At 38.3% G+C, this 17,355-nt stretch overlaps 1 pseudogene; it reads left to right on the forward strand.

The window, feature by feature from the left end:
• The first annotated feature begins 11,856 nt into the window (after nucleotides 1-11,856).
• LOC101716001 (vasculin-like protein 1 pseudogene) lies at nucleotides 11,857-13,404 on the forward strand (annotated as a pseudogene).
• Nucleotides 13,405-17,355: the final 3,951 nt, after the last annotated feature.

A 17,355-nucleotide genomic window follows, 5' to 3' on the forward strand; every position in this document is an offset into this window, starting at 1 on the left:
CATGCTGTTTTTATCACAGTAGCTTTGTAGTATACTTTCAAGTTGGGAATTGTGATGCCCCAACAATGTCTCTGTTGCATAGAATTACTTTAGTTATTCTAGGTCTCTTATGGTTCCAAATGAATTTTTGGATTGTTTTCTCTAGTTCTGTGAAGAATATTGTTGGAATTTCAATCGGCATTGCATTGAATCTATACAGTAGGTTTTGAAGTATGGCCATTTTCACTATATTGGTTCTTCCTACCCAGGAGCAACAGATGTCTTTCCTTTTTCTTTTTTTTTTGTATTAAATTCTTTTATTGGTACATTGTAGGTATACAACACAATTACATTTCTCATTGGGAATTGTACCTTTGTATAATGCATCTTGGTTCTTAGTTTTTCCCCATTCCTAGACCTCCCTTCACGCCCTCCACCCTTCCATATTTACAAAGACTTTATTTCCATTTTTTCCATTTCTCAGCATTTTTTCCTTTCCCTTCTTTTCTTTCCCCTGCCCCTCTCACTACCCTACCCCTTTGGACCTTTTCTTCCTATTTTACATTATCGATTATTCATTCTAATAATTGGTACATTTTAGATATACAATATAATGACATTCATCATTGGAAATTTGCACCTTTACATAGTCTCTCTTGGTTCTTATTTTTCACCCTTGCCCAGCCCTCCATTCAACCCCTCCAGTCCTCCCTATTTACAAAGATTTTGTTCCTATTTTTCCATTTTCTCATATTAATCCCATTCCCTCCTATCCTTTCCCCTAGCCCTCCCACTTCCTTGCCCTTTGCCCCTTTTCTTCCTATTTCACATAACCTATTACACATTTAGTCCATATTTACACTTTCAGTTCCTCACACCAGAGAAACTATTCAGTATTTACACATGTGTGTCGTATTTATTTCACTTAAGAGTATTACCTCAATGTGCATCCACTTAGCTATAAATGTCTCTAATTTCTCATTTTTTATGGCTGAGTAGTACTCCATTTTATGAAAAAACCACATTTTCTTTATTCAGTCTCTAGTTGATGGGCATTTGGGTTGTTTCCAAGTTTTAGCTATTACAAACTGTGCTGCTATGAACATGGGTGCACATATATCACTGTGGTATGATTCTTTTAATTCTTTGGGGAAGATCCCCAGCAGTGGAAGAGCAGGGTCAAATGGGGCTCCCAGTCCTAGTTCTTTGAGGTATCTCCATACTGATTTCCACAGTGGTTGCACCAGTCTACACTCCCACCAGCAGTGGAGCAGGGTTCCTCTTTACCCACAACCCCGCCAGCATTTGTTATTGGTTGATTTCATGATAGCAGCCATTCTTTCTAGAGTGAAGTGGAATCTCAGCGTTGTTTTCATTTGCATCTCTCAAATGACCAATGATGTTGAACATTTTTCATGTATTTATTTGCTATTTCTACTTCTTTGTCTGAGAAATGTCTGTTCATTTCAGATGCCCATTTTTGGATTGGGTCTTTAAATTTGGGAGGTCTGATCTTTTTAAGTTCTTTATAGATTTGAGATAGTAGACCTTTGTTTGAGGAAGAGCAGGTGAAGATTTTTCCCACATTGTGGGTTGTCTGTTCACACTGCTGGTGGCTTCTCTTGCTGTGCAGAAGCTTTTTAATAAGAAGAGATCCCACTTGTTGATTGTGCTAGTTCACGGGCAACTGAGGTTTTGTTCATAAAATCTTTTACTACACTGATGTCTTCAAGGGTTCTACCTAACCTCTGTTCCAACTGGTTCAAAGTTTCTATTTTAATATTTAGATCTTTAATCCATTTTGATTTTAGTTTAGTGCATGGTGTGAGATATAAGTCTAGTTTTAATGTTTGGCAAGGTGAAGCCCAGTATTTCCAGCACCATTTATTAAAGAGGCTATCTTTCCTCCAGTGAGGGTGTTTGGCTCCTTTATTGAAGATGAGATAGCTGAGTGTGTCTGGTGTTGTTTCTGCATCTTCTAATCTGTTCCACTGGTCCTCAAGTCTGTTTCTTTGCCAGTACCATGCTGTTTTTATCACAGTAGCCTTGTAGTATAGTTGCAGGTTGGGGATTGTGGTACCCCCTGCCATGTCTCTGTTACATAGAATTGCTTTTGCTATTCTGTTTCTCTTCTTGCTCCAAATGAATTTTTGGATTGTTTTCTTGAGGTCTATGAAGTATGCTGCTGGGATCTCATTTGGAATTGCATTAAATCTATATAGCAGTTTTGGAAGTATGACCATTTTCACTATATTAATCCTTCCTACCCCGGAGCAGAGGATGTCTGTACATTTTCTGATATCATCTTCAATCTTTCTTTTCAGAGTGCCATAGTTTTCAGAGAAGAGGTCTTTGATTTCTTTCATTAGGTTGATTCCTAGGTATTTCAGTTTTTTGGATGCTATTGTGAAAGGAACTGTTTGCCCTATTTTTCTCTTAGTGAGTCTATCATTCATGTAGAGGAAAGCTATTGATTTTTGTGTGTTGACCTTGTAACCAGCTACTTGACTGAATTTGGTTATTAAGTCTAGAAGACTTTTGGTGGAGTTCTTGGGGTCTTCTATATAGAGTATCATGTCATCTGCAAATAATGACAATTTGACTTCTTCATTACCTATCTTTATTCCTTTTATTTCTTTCTGTTGTCTAATTGCCTTGGCTAATGTTTCCAGAACTATATTGAACAAGAGTGGTGATAGTGGACATCCTTGTCTTGTTCCTGATTTTAGTGTGAAGGATTTCAGTTTTTGACCATTTAGTATGATATTGGTTGTTGGTTTTTCATAGATGGCTTCTATCAGTTTGAGGTAGAGACCATCTATGTGGATTTTTTGTAGGGTTTTTATCATAAATGCATGTTGGATTTTGTCAAATGCTTTTTCTGCATCTATGGAGATAATCATATGGTTTTTGTCCTTGGCTCTATTGATATAGTGTATGTCATTGATTGATTTTCATATATTGAACCATCCCTGCATCTCTGGGATGAATCTCACTTGATCAGGGTGTATGATCTTCTTGACGATCTTCTGCATTCTGTTTGCCATTATCTTATTAAGGATTTTTGCATCTGTGTTCATTAGTGAGATTGGCATATAGTTCTGTCTTTCAGTTGGGTCTTTCTCTGCTTTGGGGATCAAGGTGATGCTTGCTTCCAGGAATGAATTTGAGAGTACTGCTTCCCTTTCAATTTCATTGAAGTGTTTAAACAGTAGTGGCAGCAGTTTCTCTCTAAATGTCTTGTAGAATTCAGCAGTGAAGCCATCAGGACCTGGGCTTTTCTTAGTTGATAAGTTTTTAATTACATTTTCAATTTCATTGGTTGATATTGGGTTGTTTAGAATTTTTAGGTCTTCTTCGTTCAACTTTGGTAATTCATATGTATCTAGGAATCTGTCCATTTCTTCTGTGTTGTCCATCTTATTGGCATATAGGTTCTGGAAGTAGGTATTGATGATCCTCTGGATTTCTGCTGGGTCTGTTGTGATTTCACCCTTTTCATTCCTAATTGCATGGATTTGGGCCTTTTCTTTCCTTTTACTGACAAGGTTGGCTAAAGCTTTGTCAATTTTGTTGATTCTTTCGAAGAACCAACTCTTGGCTTCATTGATTTTTTGTATCATTCTCTTAGTCTCCATTGCATTGATTTCTCCTCTGATCTTTATGATTTCCTCCCTTGTATGAGCTTTGGGGTTGTCCTGCTCTTCTTTCTCTAGAAGCTTGAAATTCAGCATCAGGTTGTTTAATTGGGCTCGTTCTGTTTTCCTAATATGTGTATTCACTGTTATGAATTTCCCTCGTAAGACTGCTTTCATTGTGTCCCATAGATTCCGATATATTGTATTGTCATTGTCATTTACTTGAAGGAACTGTCTGATTTCTCCTTTAATTTCCTCTGTGACCCATTGTTTATTCAGAAGTGTGTTGTTCAATTTCCATGTGTTTATGAAATTTTTTGAGTTTCTATTGCTATGGATCTCCCGTTTCATCACACTATGGTCTGATAATATACAGGGGATAACTTCAATTCCTTTGCACTTACTTAAACATGTTCTATGTGTGAGTATTTGGTCTATTTTGGAGAATGACCCATGTGCAGCTGAGAAGAATGTGTATTCTGATTTTGTGGAGTGGAAGACTCTGTAAACATCTGTTAAATTCATTTGTTCAAGAGTTCAATTGAGTTCTAGTATTTCATTACTTATTTTTAGTCTAGTTGATCTATCTATTTGTGACAGTGGGGTGTTGAGGTTCCCCCACTACAATTGTATTAGTGCATATTTGACTTTTCATGTCCATTAGTATTTGTTTTATATAGTTGGGCACACTAGTGTTTGGTGCATAGATATTTATGATTGCCATCTCTTCCTCTTGGATTGTTCCCTTTGCAAGGATGTAGTGTCCTTCTTCATCTCTCTTAATCAGTGTTGGATTAAAATCTACTTGATCTGTGAAGAGGATAGTTACTCCTGCTTTTTTTCAAGTTCCTGTCACATGCAGTATTGTTTTCTACCCTTTAACTTCCAGTCTATGAGTTTCCTTTTGAATTAAGTGTGTTTCTTGCATGTAGCATATTGTTGGATTTTGCTTCTTGACCCATTCTGCCAGTCTATTTCTTTTGATTGGTGAATTGAGACCATTAAAGTTGATGGTTATAACTGAAACATATTGACTTGTCATTGCCATGACTTTTTCTTTTTGTTGGGTTCTCCCCCTTTACATTTAATTTCTTGTTATGCCAGATGGGTTCATTCTGCTTTGCTTGCTGGGGTTGTGATCCTCAATGTCTGTTCCTAGGATATTGTGCAAAATTCTTTGGAGTGCTGGTTTGGTATTCACGAAGTTCCTAAGGTGCTCTTTGTCATGAAAGTATCTTATTTCTCCATCCATTTTGAAAGATAGTTTTGTAGGGTACATCAATCTGGGTTGGAGGCTCTTTCCTTTTAGGGCTTGGAGTATGTCACTCCAAGCTCTTCTTGCCTTGATGGTTTGTGTTGAGAAGTCTGCTGTGATTCTGATGGGCTTTCCTTTCTATGTGATTTGTTTCTTTTCTCTGACTGCTTGTAGAACTTTGTTCTTCTGTTGAGTTTCAGGAATCTTAACAATTATATGCCTATGTGTAGATTTTTTTTGATCAAGGCTATTTGGAGTCCTATATGCCTCACTTATCTGTACGTCAAGCTCTTTTCCTCTGCTTGGAAAGTTTTCTGCCATTATTTCTGTGAAGAGATTTTTTATGTCATCTGCACTCCCTCCTGTTTCTTCATTGACTCTGATCATTCTTATGTTATTCTTCTTTGCATCATCTAGCAGCTGCTGGATTGATTTCTCATGTTCCCTTATAATTTTGAAGCAATTTTTCTTTTCCTGGTCACTAATTGCAATCTTATCTTCTATATCTGAAATTCTGTTCTCACATTGGTGCATTCTGCTGTGTAGTCTTTCAATGGAGTTTTTCATGTCCTGGAAATCTATTTCCATCTGTTTTATGGATTCCATTTGTTTCTTATGTTGGGATTCCATCATGTTCCTCAGCTCCTCTCTAGATTTATTAATGATGTCTTGCACTAGGGGCACAATTTCTCCTGTTATCTGAGAAATTATTTCTGATTTCATTTTTTCCGGATCCCCTTTTGTTGCCAGTTCAGTGGGTCCAGGTGGTTGAGTATCAGAGTGTTCCATCTCATTTCCCTTTGGGGTTGGTGTAGGTGATCTGGAAGTCTGGTTTTGAGACTTATTTATGTGTTTTCTCATTTTGACTGGGGCAGGGGGCTGTTAGCGCCTGCACAGATTACCTCCTCTGAGCTGGAGAGGTAGGACAGAGGCCGGGAGCAGCAGTAGGGATGGTGACCCAAAAGCCCTTTCCTGTGGGCTGGGAGCAGCCAGAGGGATAGTGGCCGGGAAGCCCCTTCCTCTGGACCAGGAGCAGTGGGATGGTGGCTCAGAAGCCCCTACCTCTGGGCCGGGAGTGGTGGGAGGGATGGTGGCCCGGAAGCCCCTTCCTCTGGGCCAGGAGCAGTGGGATAGAAGGTGGCCCAAAAGCCCTTTCCTCTGGGCTGGGAGCAGCGGGAGGGATGGTGACCAGGAAGCCCCTTCCTCTGGACTAGGAGCAGTGGGATGATGGCTCAGAAGCCCCTACCTCTGGGCCGGGAACAGTGGGACTCAGTACCTTGGTCTGGTGGTCTGGTGTCCTCTGCGTCTTTGTAGTGTGGAATCAGGTGGCTGCCTGTCTGCAGCGGGGTGATTTGGTGTCTTCTGTGTGACTCATGACCTTGGTAGGGCGTGCACAGACCTGCCTTTCTGCATCGGGCTGATTCGGCGTGTGTTCTGTTGGCCTGGGAATCTCAGTAGGGTGTGGGCAGACCTGCCTATATGCAGCAGGCTGATTCAGCATTTTCTGTGTGACTCAGGACCTAGGTAGGGCATGGGCAGATCTGCCTGTCTGCAGCAGGGTGATTTAGTGTCTTTGGCGCGACTCAGGACCTCGGTAGGGCATGCCTTTCCATTTTCTTATATCCTCTTTGATCTCTTTTGTCAGCGTGCTATAGTTTTCAGTGTAGAGGTCTTTTGCTTCCTTTTTAGATTGATTCCTAGATATTTCATTTTTTTGGATGCAATTGTAAAAGGAATTATTTCCCGAATTTCTCTCTCAGTGAGTCTGCTATTTGTGTACAAGGAGGCTATTGTTTTTTTGAGTGTTGCCTTTGTATCCAGCTACTCTACTGAATCTGTCAATTAAGTCTAGAAATCTTTTGGCAGAGTTTTTTGGGTCTTCTATATAAAGTATCATATCATCAGCAAATAATGACAGTTTAACTTCTTCCTTTCCTATCTTTATTCCTTTTATTTCTTTCTCTTTTCTAATTGCTGTGGCTAATGTTTCCAGAACTATATTGAACAGCTGTGGTGATAGTGGGCATCCTTATCTTATTTCTGGTTTTAGCATGAAAGTTTTCAGTTTTTGACCATTTAGTATGATGTTGACTATTGGTTTTTCATGGATAGCCTTAATCAAGCTTAGATAAAGACCTTCTATTCCAATTTTCTGTAGGGTTTTTATTATGAATGGGGGTTGAATTTTGTCAAATGCCTTTTCTGTATCTATTGAGATGATCATAAGATTTTTGTCCTTGACTCTGTTAATACAGTGTATTACATTTATTGATTTACAAATGTTGAACCATCCTTGCATCCCTGGGATAAATCTGACTTGGTTAGCATGTATGATCTTCTTGATGACCCTCTGTATTCTGTTTGTCAGTATCTTGAGGATTTTTGCATCTATGTTCATTAGGGAGATTGGCCTGTAGTAGCCTTTTTGGGTTGGGTCTTTCCCTGGTTTTGGAGTCAAAGTAACACTTGCTTCCAGGAATGAATCTGGAAGTATTGCTTCCTTTTCAATTTCCTTGATGAGTTTAAAGAGTAGTGGCAATAGTTCTTCTTTAAATGTCTTGTAGAATTCAGCAATGAAGCCATCAGTACCTGGGCTTTTCTTTGTTGGTAAACTTTTTTATTACATTTTCAATTTCACTCATTGTAATTGGGGTGTTTAGAATTTCTATATCTTCTTCATTTAACTTTGACAGTTCATATGTATCTAGGAATGTGTCCATTTCTTCTGTGTTTTCCATTTTATCGGAGTACAGGTTCTCAAAGTAGGTATTGGTGATCCTCTGGATTTCTGTTGGATCTGTTGTGACTTCCCCTTTTTCAGTCTTAATTGCAGGCATTTGCACCTTTTCCTTCCTTTTTTTGATAAGGTTGGCTAAAGGGTTATCAATTTTATTTATTCTTTCAAAAAACCAACTCTTTGATTTATTGATTTTTTGTATTGTTCTGTTAGTCTCTATTGCATTGATTTTTGCTCTGATCTTTATAATTTTCTCTCTTGTATGAGCTTTGGATTTGTTATGCTCTTCTTTTTCTAGCAGCTTGAGGTTCTGCATTAGGTTATTTATCTGAGTTTTCTGTTTTCCTACTATGGGCATTCACTGCTATGAATTTCCCACATAGAACTGCTTTCATTGTGTCCCATAGATTCCTGTATGTTTTACTGGCATTTTCATTTACTTGTAGAAACTGTCTAATTTCTTCTTTAATTTCCTCTGTCACCCATTGGTTGCTCAAAAGGGTGTTATTCAGTTTCCATGTTTTGTGGTGGTTTTGCGGTTTCTTATGTTATTGATCTCCAATTTTATTGCACTACGGTCTGATAATATACAGGGGGTAACTTCAATTCTTTTACATTTACTTATACATGTCCTATGAGCTACCATGTGGTCTATTCTGGAGAATGACCTGGGTGCAACTGAAAAGAATGTGTATTCTGATTTTGTGGGGTGGAACACTCTGTGAACATCTATGAAGTCCATTTGATCAATAACTTGGTTCCATTCTAGAATTTCCTTGTTAACTTTTTGTTTAGATGATCTATTTGTGATAGTGGGGTATTGAGGTCCCCCACTACAATTGTGTTAGTGTTTATTTGGGTTTTCATGTCCATTAATACTTGTTTTGTATAGTTAGGGGCATGAATATTTGGTGCATATATATTTATGATTGTCATCTCTTCCTCTTGGATTGTTCCCTTCATAAGGATGTAGTGACCATCTTTGTCTCTCTTAATTAGTTTTGGTTTTAAATCTGCTTTGTCTGCAAATAAGATTGCTATCCCAGCTTTTTTCTGGGTTCCTGTCACATGGAGAACTGTTTTCCATGATTTTAAACTTTCAGTCTGTGACTTTCTTTTTGAATTAGGTGTGTTTCTTGTATACAGCATATTGTTAGATTTTGCTTCTTAATCCATTCTGCCAGTCTCTTTCTTTTGATTGGTGAATTGAGGCCATTAACATTGATGGTTATAATTGACAGATATTGATTCATCCTTGTCATGATGTTTTACTTTTGTTGGCTCTTTTTTTCTCCCCCCCCTTCACTTTAGTGTCTTACCTTGCCTGGTGGTTTCCCTCTGTTGGCCCTCATGGAGCTGTGACCTTCATTATTTTTTTCTCGGATATTGTTTAGATTTGCTTGGAGTGCTGGTTTGGTGTTCATGACATTTCTCAGGTGTTCTTTGTCATGGAAGTATCTAATTTCCACATAGATTTTGAAAGATAATTTTGCTGGATACAACAGGTTAGGTTGGAAGTTATTTTCTTTTAGGGCTTGAAATACTTGACTCCAGGCTCTCCTTGACTTGAGGGTTTGTGTTGAGAAGTCTGCCATGATTCTGATGGGCTTTCCTTTGTAGGAGATTTGTTTCTTTTCTCTAACTGCTTGTAGGATTTTGTTCTTCTGTTGGGTTTCTGGGATCTTGACTATTATATGTCTAGATGTAGATTTTTTTGATCATGGCTATTTGGAGTTGTATATGCCTCACTTATCTCTATGTCCAATTCTCCTCCTCTGTCTGTGAAGTTTTCTACTATTACTTCTGAGAACAGATTTTTCATGTCAATTGTGCTTTCTCTTGTGTTTTCATGTATTCTTATCAATCTTATGTTATTCTTCTGTGCATCATCTAGCACCTGCTGGATTGATTTCTTTTGGTCCCTTACTATTTTTAAGAAATCTCTGTTTTCATGGTCTTTAATCTCAATCTTGTCTTCTATATCTGATATTCTATCTTCAGATTCCCTAAATCTGCTCTGCATGCTTTCAGTGGAGTTTTTAATCTCCTGAATATCTGTTTGAATCTGTTTCATGGATTCCATTTCTTTCTTATGTTGGGCGATCATGGTTTTCATTTCTTTCTTATGCTGGGTATTCATGGCTTCCAGCATGTTTCTGGGCTCATCTATTTTTTTTATCTGTTTCTTTTCTAAAGCTTGTAATCTTGTCTTTCACTCTCCTCACTATCTCTGTAGATATCTGGGACATTATTTTTACTTTGAATTTTTCTAGAGCCTCATTCATCTGTTTTGTTACTTCCTGTGCTATCAGTTCAGGGTGTCCAGGTGGTTGGTTATTGGACTTTTTCACCTCATTTCTGCCGGGGTTTACCCTTGGTGGGGGGAAGTCTGAGTTTGTGCCTTGCTTAAATATCTTCTCATTTTTGTTTTTGGTACTGCCCTTGTTTTAACTCCTGGGTTGATACTTTGAAATTGCTTATTGTAAGTATCTTTGTTGCTTGTAGTTAGAACCCTTATGAAATGATTGCTTCTCAGAGATGTCTTCCAGATATAACTGGTCTTTAAGTTTTGAGTCTCTAATGACTCTGAGGCTATCTCATTTTCATTTTACCAGGAAGGATCACTGACTAGATCAATAACAACACCTTAACACAAGTGATACAATCAGCAACACCATTGCAACAAGTACATCTTAGAAAATAACATTTGGTGGTTTTACTGCGTGAATTAAATCAAGATCAAGGACCAACCCAACATATGTTTATAGTGAATAAACTCTTCAATATGACAACTTTACCCTTTGGGATGGGGAGTTAGAAGGAGTTGGGGAGCTAGGGACAGATAGGAAGAAGGATAGGGGAAGGTTAGCGGTGTGGCCAGAGGACACAGATGAGAAGGAAAAAGAGAATAATAGAAGAATAAAGAACTCTGAATGAGGACCAGAACAGGGACAAAAAGGGAGATGAACAATATTGGACAGCAAGAGAGTGACTGTAAGAGAGAAAGGAAAGAGAAAAGAAAGAAGAAAAGAAAAAAGAGGAAAACAAAAATTTGCAAAGAGTAGGAAGAAAATTAAAGATAGGAGAAAAAGAAAAGAAAAGAGAAAGAGAAAAAAACAAACCAATAATACTAATTTTGGAAATAAAAAATAAAAATGAAAATGAAGGGATTTTGGGAAGAGCTTTGTTATGGTTGTGGGCCAGTCACCTTTACTGGGCCGGGAAGCTGGGAATGGGTTCTCGGACACCGCATCTCTTCCTTGACTGTAGCCCTGCCACTGCCTGATTGGTAGATTCATGTGGCCTTTTTAATAATTGAATAATGATGAAAGTGGATCCAAAACATTAAGTTACTTCTCCACCAAAGCAGTAGAAGATTCTTCACATCACCTTCCAGTGACTCAGTTCAGTTTTTGGAAAGGAGCAGAACAAGTGAATTACTGAAAACTGAAGTGAAGAAAACTTCATTTTGGAAGTTTCTCCTTTACTACCCCTTACTCCCTACTACTTTCTACTTGTTTTAATTTTGCTGCATTTATAAATAGTGAAGACCAAAGAAATAGAACATATGTTTAAGAGCTGTATACCAAGAAATTTGCCTTGAAAGCTGCTATTCTGTAGAGGAAAAAGTATATCAAGTTCCTGTCTGATCCTTTTTTTAAAGCAAGATTTCTTAGGTCCTTAGATTTTGAAGGTTAAGACAATTAATTATACATATCTATACACTATTTTTAGCAGTTGTGTAAAAATAATGAGATTTGTGTTTTGAGGGCTTTGTCATGTGGAGGGTTTACCACTGGAGTTGACTGCTCCAAAGATTTTTGATTATGTTTTAATATTATATTTTTGATCTGTCACCTTGATGACATTACTTACCTGCACATCAATCAACCTGTCTTTCTAACTATGATCTATTTATGAAGTGTTTGCCCTCATTGTGCAAATGTCCATGTATTACCTATTTAAGCAGTATTATATAGTGCTGTTACTCAAGGAAGTTGAATGAGGTGAACATAGACATAGCTTTTTCCCCTTACCCCTCTTTTTAAAGGTAACAAATACTTTTTATGTTCCCCTTCCCCCTTCCCCTCCCCCTCCCCCCTTTTGGAAACGTGTCTGGCACTAGGTAGTTGAGAATGAGCAATTGAAGGGACTAAGAAAGTGAGCCACAAGGAGCCAACCTTCTCTGTGCTTCATCACAAGGTGTGCTACTGGCCAGGCTACTTAAGCTCCCTTTTAACAAGAAAAGCTCTCAGGAGATCCAGCTGGTAACCTCAAGTAGTCAGAAAACGGGACCACAGAGGTTACACTCTGGGATCCTGGCCATGAGGTTGGATGCCTCACCTTGCTGAAAAGAGACACTGGACCTAAATGGCGCAGCATGACTTTGTTCCTGCTTGGCTAAATTTCTCAACACCACAGTCAGCTAAGTCACCTACAACCACTTTTGGAAAACACAGAGACCACCTACCCTGAGGAGAAGGTAGATTTGGAGTAAGCCATCGTCGACACAATTCCTCTGATGGCGTTTTTAACAATGGACCTTTATGAACTACAGGAGATTCCTGGCACCAACCCTCCCTGTTCCACCATGATTCTGTGGACTCTGGCGTCTCTAAGGGAACATACGCTGGAATCACAGGGAATTTATCTGGTTGGCACAGTTCTTCTTGGGGTCATGATGGCATGAGCCAGTGTAGCGGAGGTGGCACAGGGAACCATCAACACTGGAATGGCAGCTTCCACTCCTGGAAAGGCTGTGCCTTTCAGGAAAAGCCACCTACAGAGGTTCGGGAAGAAAAAAAAGAAGACAAGGTAGAAAAATTGCAGTTTGAAGAGGAAGGCTTTCCTTCTTTGAATCCAGAAGCTGGCAAACACAATCAGCCATGCAGACCTATTGGGACCCCTTCTGGAGTGTGGGAACACCCATCTAGTGCCAAGCAACCTTCCAAGATGCTAGTAATCAAAAAAGTTTCCAAAGAAGATCCTGCTGCTGCCTTCTCTGCTGCATTCACCTCACCAGGATCTCACCATGCAAATGGAAATAAATCATCAACCATGGTTCCAAGTGTCTATAAGAACCTGGTTCCTAAGCCTGCACCACCTCCTTCCAAGCCCAATGCATGGAAAGCTAACAGAATGGAACACAAATCAGGGTCCCTTTCCTCTAGCTGGGAGTCTGCTTTTACCAATCCAATCTCTGTTACCAAACCAGTGATACTGGTTGGTGGTGCAGTTCTAAGCTCTCCCAAAGAGACTCCCTCCAGCACTACCCCTCCAGGTGAGATCAGCTCCTCTGGTCTGACCAAATTGACCTGCTGAACCACCGAGAGGAAGAGTAAGTTCCTGAAGACTCTGAAGGATGACCGGAATGGAGACTTCTCAGAGAACAGAGACTGTGACAAGCTGGAGGATCTGGAGGACAACAGCACAACCGAACCAAAGGAAAATGGGAAGGAGGCTGTCTTCAGAATGGTCTTGCTCTCCCCATTGTGGAAGAAGGGGAGGTCCTCTCACATTCTCTGGAAGCAGAGCACAGGTTATTGAAAGCAATGGGATGGCAGGAATATCCTGGAAATGATGAGAATTGCTTTCCACTCACAGAGGATGAGCTCAAGGAGTCCCACGTGAAGGCAGAGCAGCTGAGAAGAAACGGCTTTGGAAAGAAGGGCTTCTTACAGAGCCGCAGTGTGAGCCTCTTCTCCCCTTGGACAAACACTTGTAAAGCAAAGTTTGAGGATTCAGACACCGAAACAAGTAGCAGGGAGACATCAGATGACGATGCCCTGAAGTAGGCACAGAAATGTTCACAGTTCATCTGAACCAGAAAACTCAGCTTGTGTGTTTCGGGAATATACAAAAGAAATTGTTGTTTTCCTTTTCCTTTTCTTATGTTGAATACTTCACGCGCAAGGGAAATAATCATATCCCAAAGAGAGAGCAGTTGGCTTGTTGAGCTTTTGTTGTTGTCCTTTCCTGTTACCTGCTTAATAGAGATGTTTGTGTGGTGGGAAAGATTTTTAAAATACACATATAGAACATACGGGGCAATGCACAGGTGGGAACTCGCAGTGCAGAGATGGAGAGGAGCGGATGCTGGCCCGCAGCAGCAGCTTCTACTACCAGCCCTTGGGGCACTCACCCCTGTGCTCAAGCAATCATTGCCAATGACAAAGTGACTATTGAAGTTATAATTGTATTAAATTAATGCTAATAATTTGGATATTTTATTTTACTTTTGGCTGCTTGGGTAACTTAGCCCTTAACCAAGCATATGGTTTTTTTGTTTTCCTTTTTTGGGTACAGCTGTAAAATATTTGGATATAGGAAATGTGTTATTCTTGCAGCCTTGATATTCAGGGTGGATTGTAAAATACAAATTTTTGTGAGATTTCAAAGATTAAGATTATTTTGATAACATTATTTACAGATTTTAAAAGATGTGGTTATCACAAGTCTGTTGAGGGGGAAAAACTACTGCATAAAATAACTAACTTGGAATAAATATTTTACATCGTTAAAAAAAAAAAAGAAAATGAAGGGCCTCTTTCAGGGTATGTCTCTGTTGTCACAATAGATAATGTGGGTAGCAGTGTGCAGATATAAGTCAATGAGTCTCAGCAGGCCAGTCACAGACCCGTGAGATTTGCGCAGATTTCTGGCTCAAGTCCCAAGTTGAGCTCCCTGTCTTCCTGTAGGGGTGAACTCTGCAGGGTTGTACTGCAGGTTCCAGCTGCCCTTCCCCCGAAGATAGTCCCGGTTCCAATAGGAGGTGATGATCGTTCCAACTTATCCAGTACAGTGGTCTGGAGGTCCGATATCCTTTGTGTCTTTGTAGTGTGGAACCAGATGGCAATACAGCCAAGAGGCCCGAGGAATGGGTTGCAGGGGAGAGGTCCAGTGGATTGCTGCTAGGGCACGGGCTGGATCGGCTTGTTCCAAGTGGCCGGGGACCCTGCTATGGCGTCTGCAGATGTGCCCGTCTGAACCGGGCTGGATCGGTGTGTTCCGCATGGCCAGGGACCCTGTTGTGGTGTCCGCAGACATGGCTGTCTGAAATGGGGTGGATGGGCATGTTCTGCGCGGCCGGGGACCCTCAATGCTACTCATTTTTGTGTTGATTTTGTATGCAGTTTTACTGTGTTCGTTTATTAGTCTTAATAGTTTTTTGTGAAATCACTATATAACTATATTTTTGTGCTGTTAGCAAGTACAATTTTACTTCTTTTCCTTTTGGGTACTTTATATTTCTTTTTTTTGTTTGGTTGCTCTGGTAAGGACTTCTTGTATTATGGTGAATAAAAATGTTGAGAAGTTCTGAGAATCTTGTCATGTTCCAGTTCTTAGAGGAATGATTTTCAGTTTTCACCATTGAGTATCTAACAATCTATAGCCTTTACTGTGTTGAGATACATTTCTCCTATATCTAATTTATTGAGAGCTTTTATTATGATTTAATTTTGTCAAGTATGTTTTGTGCATCCAATGAGATGATCTTATGGTTTTTGTCCTTCATTCTGTTAATGTGATATATCGCACTTGTTGATTTGTATATATTGAACCATCCTTGTATCCCAGGTATGAATACTCTTTATCAGATGTATGGCTCTTGGTAAATGATTGTGACAAATGATCCTTTAAATATGTTACTGAATTTGGTGTGCTATTATTTTCTTGATGATTTTGCATCTATGTTCATCAAGATCAGTGGCCTATAGTTTTCTTTTCTTGTGATATCCTTATCTGGCTTTTGGTATCAGGTTAATTCTAGCATTGTAAAAAGAGTTCAAATATACTCTATTATCTTCCATTTTTTGGGAAGAGTTGAAGGATTGTTATTATTTCTTTTAAAAATCTTTGGTAGAATTTATAGGTGAAGCCATTTGGTGCTGGACTTTTCTTTGATAGGAGAGTTTTAATTACTGTTTCAATATTTTTACTCAGTGTTGGTCTGTCCAGATTTTCTACTGTTTCATAATTCAGTCTTGGTTGTTTGTAAGAATCTAGGAATTCATCCATTTCCTTTAGATTATCATTTTTTGGTATATACTTATTCAACATATCCTCTTATGATCCTTTATATTTCTGTGGTATCAGTCATGATGTTTCCACTTTCATTTCTGATTTTATTTGATTCCTTTCTTTATTTTTGTCAGTCTAGCCAAAGGATTCACAAATCAGCTGTTAATTTTGTTGATCTTTTGTATCATTTTAAAATTTCCACTTCACTTATTTATGCTTTGATCGTCATTGTGTCTTTCCATCTCCTGACATTGGGCTTAATTTGTTAACTTTTAAAAAAATTTCCCTGAGGCATTCTATGAAGATTTTATTTGCAATATTCCTTCTTTTTCTGATATAGCAATTTATTGCTATAAACTTTCCTCTTAGAATTGTTTTTTCTACCTCCCATAAGTTTTGGTATGTTGTATTTCTATGTTTACTTGTTTAAAAATATTTTTGGAAATCCCTCTTAATATCTTTGTTGACTTATTTGTTGTTTAGGAGAATGTGGTTTAGTTTTCATGCAATGGTAAATTTTCTGATTGTAAATGTTTTGAAATTCCTTCTAGAAAAGGAAATTTCTACCGCTGTGGTCAGAAAATGCACTTGACATAATATTTTTCCCTTAAATTCTTTTATTGATATATTTTAGGTTTACAATATGTTTACATTTATCATTGGGTGCTTGTACTTGTACATGATGTATCTTGGTTCTTATTATTTCCCCATTACCTGTGTGCCCTTCGCCCCCTCCACCTTTCCCTATTTACATAGCATTCACTTCCATTTTTTTCTTTTCTCATAATTCTTCTTTTCCCCTTCCCCTCACACAACCCCTACCCCTTTACACCATTTCTTCCTATTTAAAATTATCAATTATTCATTTAATCATTTTCATCCTTACTTACACTTTCAGTTTCTCACACTAGAGAAACTATTCAGTATTTACACATGTGTGTCCTATTTATTTCACTTAAGAGTATGGCCTCAATATGCATCCATTTAGCTATAAATGTATCTAGTTTCTCATTATTTATAGCTGAGTAGGACTCCATTTTATAAAAGAACCACATCTTCTTTATCCAGTTTCCAGTTGATGGGCACTTGGGCTGTTTCCAAGAACTGGATATTGAAATTTAAGTTATGTAAGAGTACAAAGGACCTAGAAAAGTTGAAAGAAAAAGAAGAAAAAAATAGTGTTGGAAGATATTTAGTACCTAATTTTAAGATTTCCTCTAATGCTACAGTAATCAAAGCAGTGTTGGTGTAAGGAAAGACATATAGACCATTGGAATAAAACAGAGAATCTAGAAATAGAACCATACATATATGGTTCACTGAGTTTTGAGATTATTTAACATTAACATTTTATAGAATATAAACTCAATTCAAGAGCTGAAAAAAAGATAATGTTTTCAGCAAAAGGCACTAGAATACCTGGTATCTGTATAGAAAAAATTAACCTCAACCCTTTCTTTTCATACTTAAAAATAACTTGAAAGGATCTATCAACCTGAATATGAAAGACTAAAAGTATAAAACTTTAAGAAGAAATTATAAGGGAAAATGTTTATGAAATTAGGGTAGGCAAGAACTTCCTAGGATTCAAAAAACATGATGTATAAAAGAAAAAAATTGATAAATGAGATTCCATCAAAATTTAGAACTTTAAATGACATCATTACAATGAAAAGTAGTCCTTAAACAGACCATATTTACAATGCATATAACCTATGACCAGA

This window comes from Heterocephalus glaber, unplaced genomic scaffold, assembly GCF_053883595.1.
Source record: "Heterocephalus glaber isolate CG9 unplaced genomic scaffold, H.glaber_assembly_v1.0 deba00001569, whole genome shotgun sequence".
NCBI lineage: Eukaryota > Metazoa > Chordata > Mammalia > Rodentia > Bathyergidae > Heterocephalus > Heterocephalus glaber.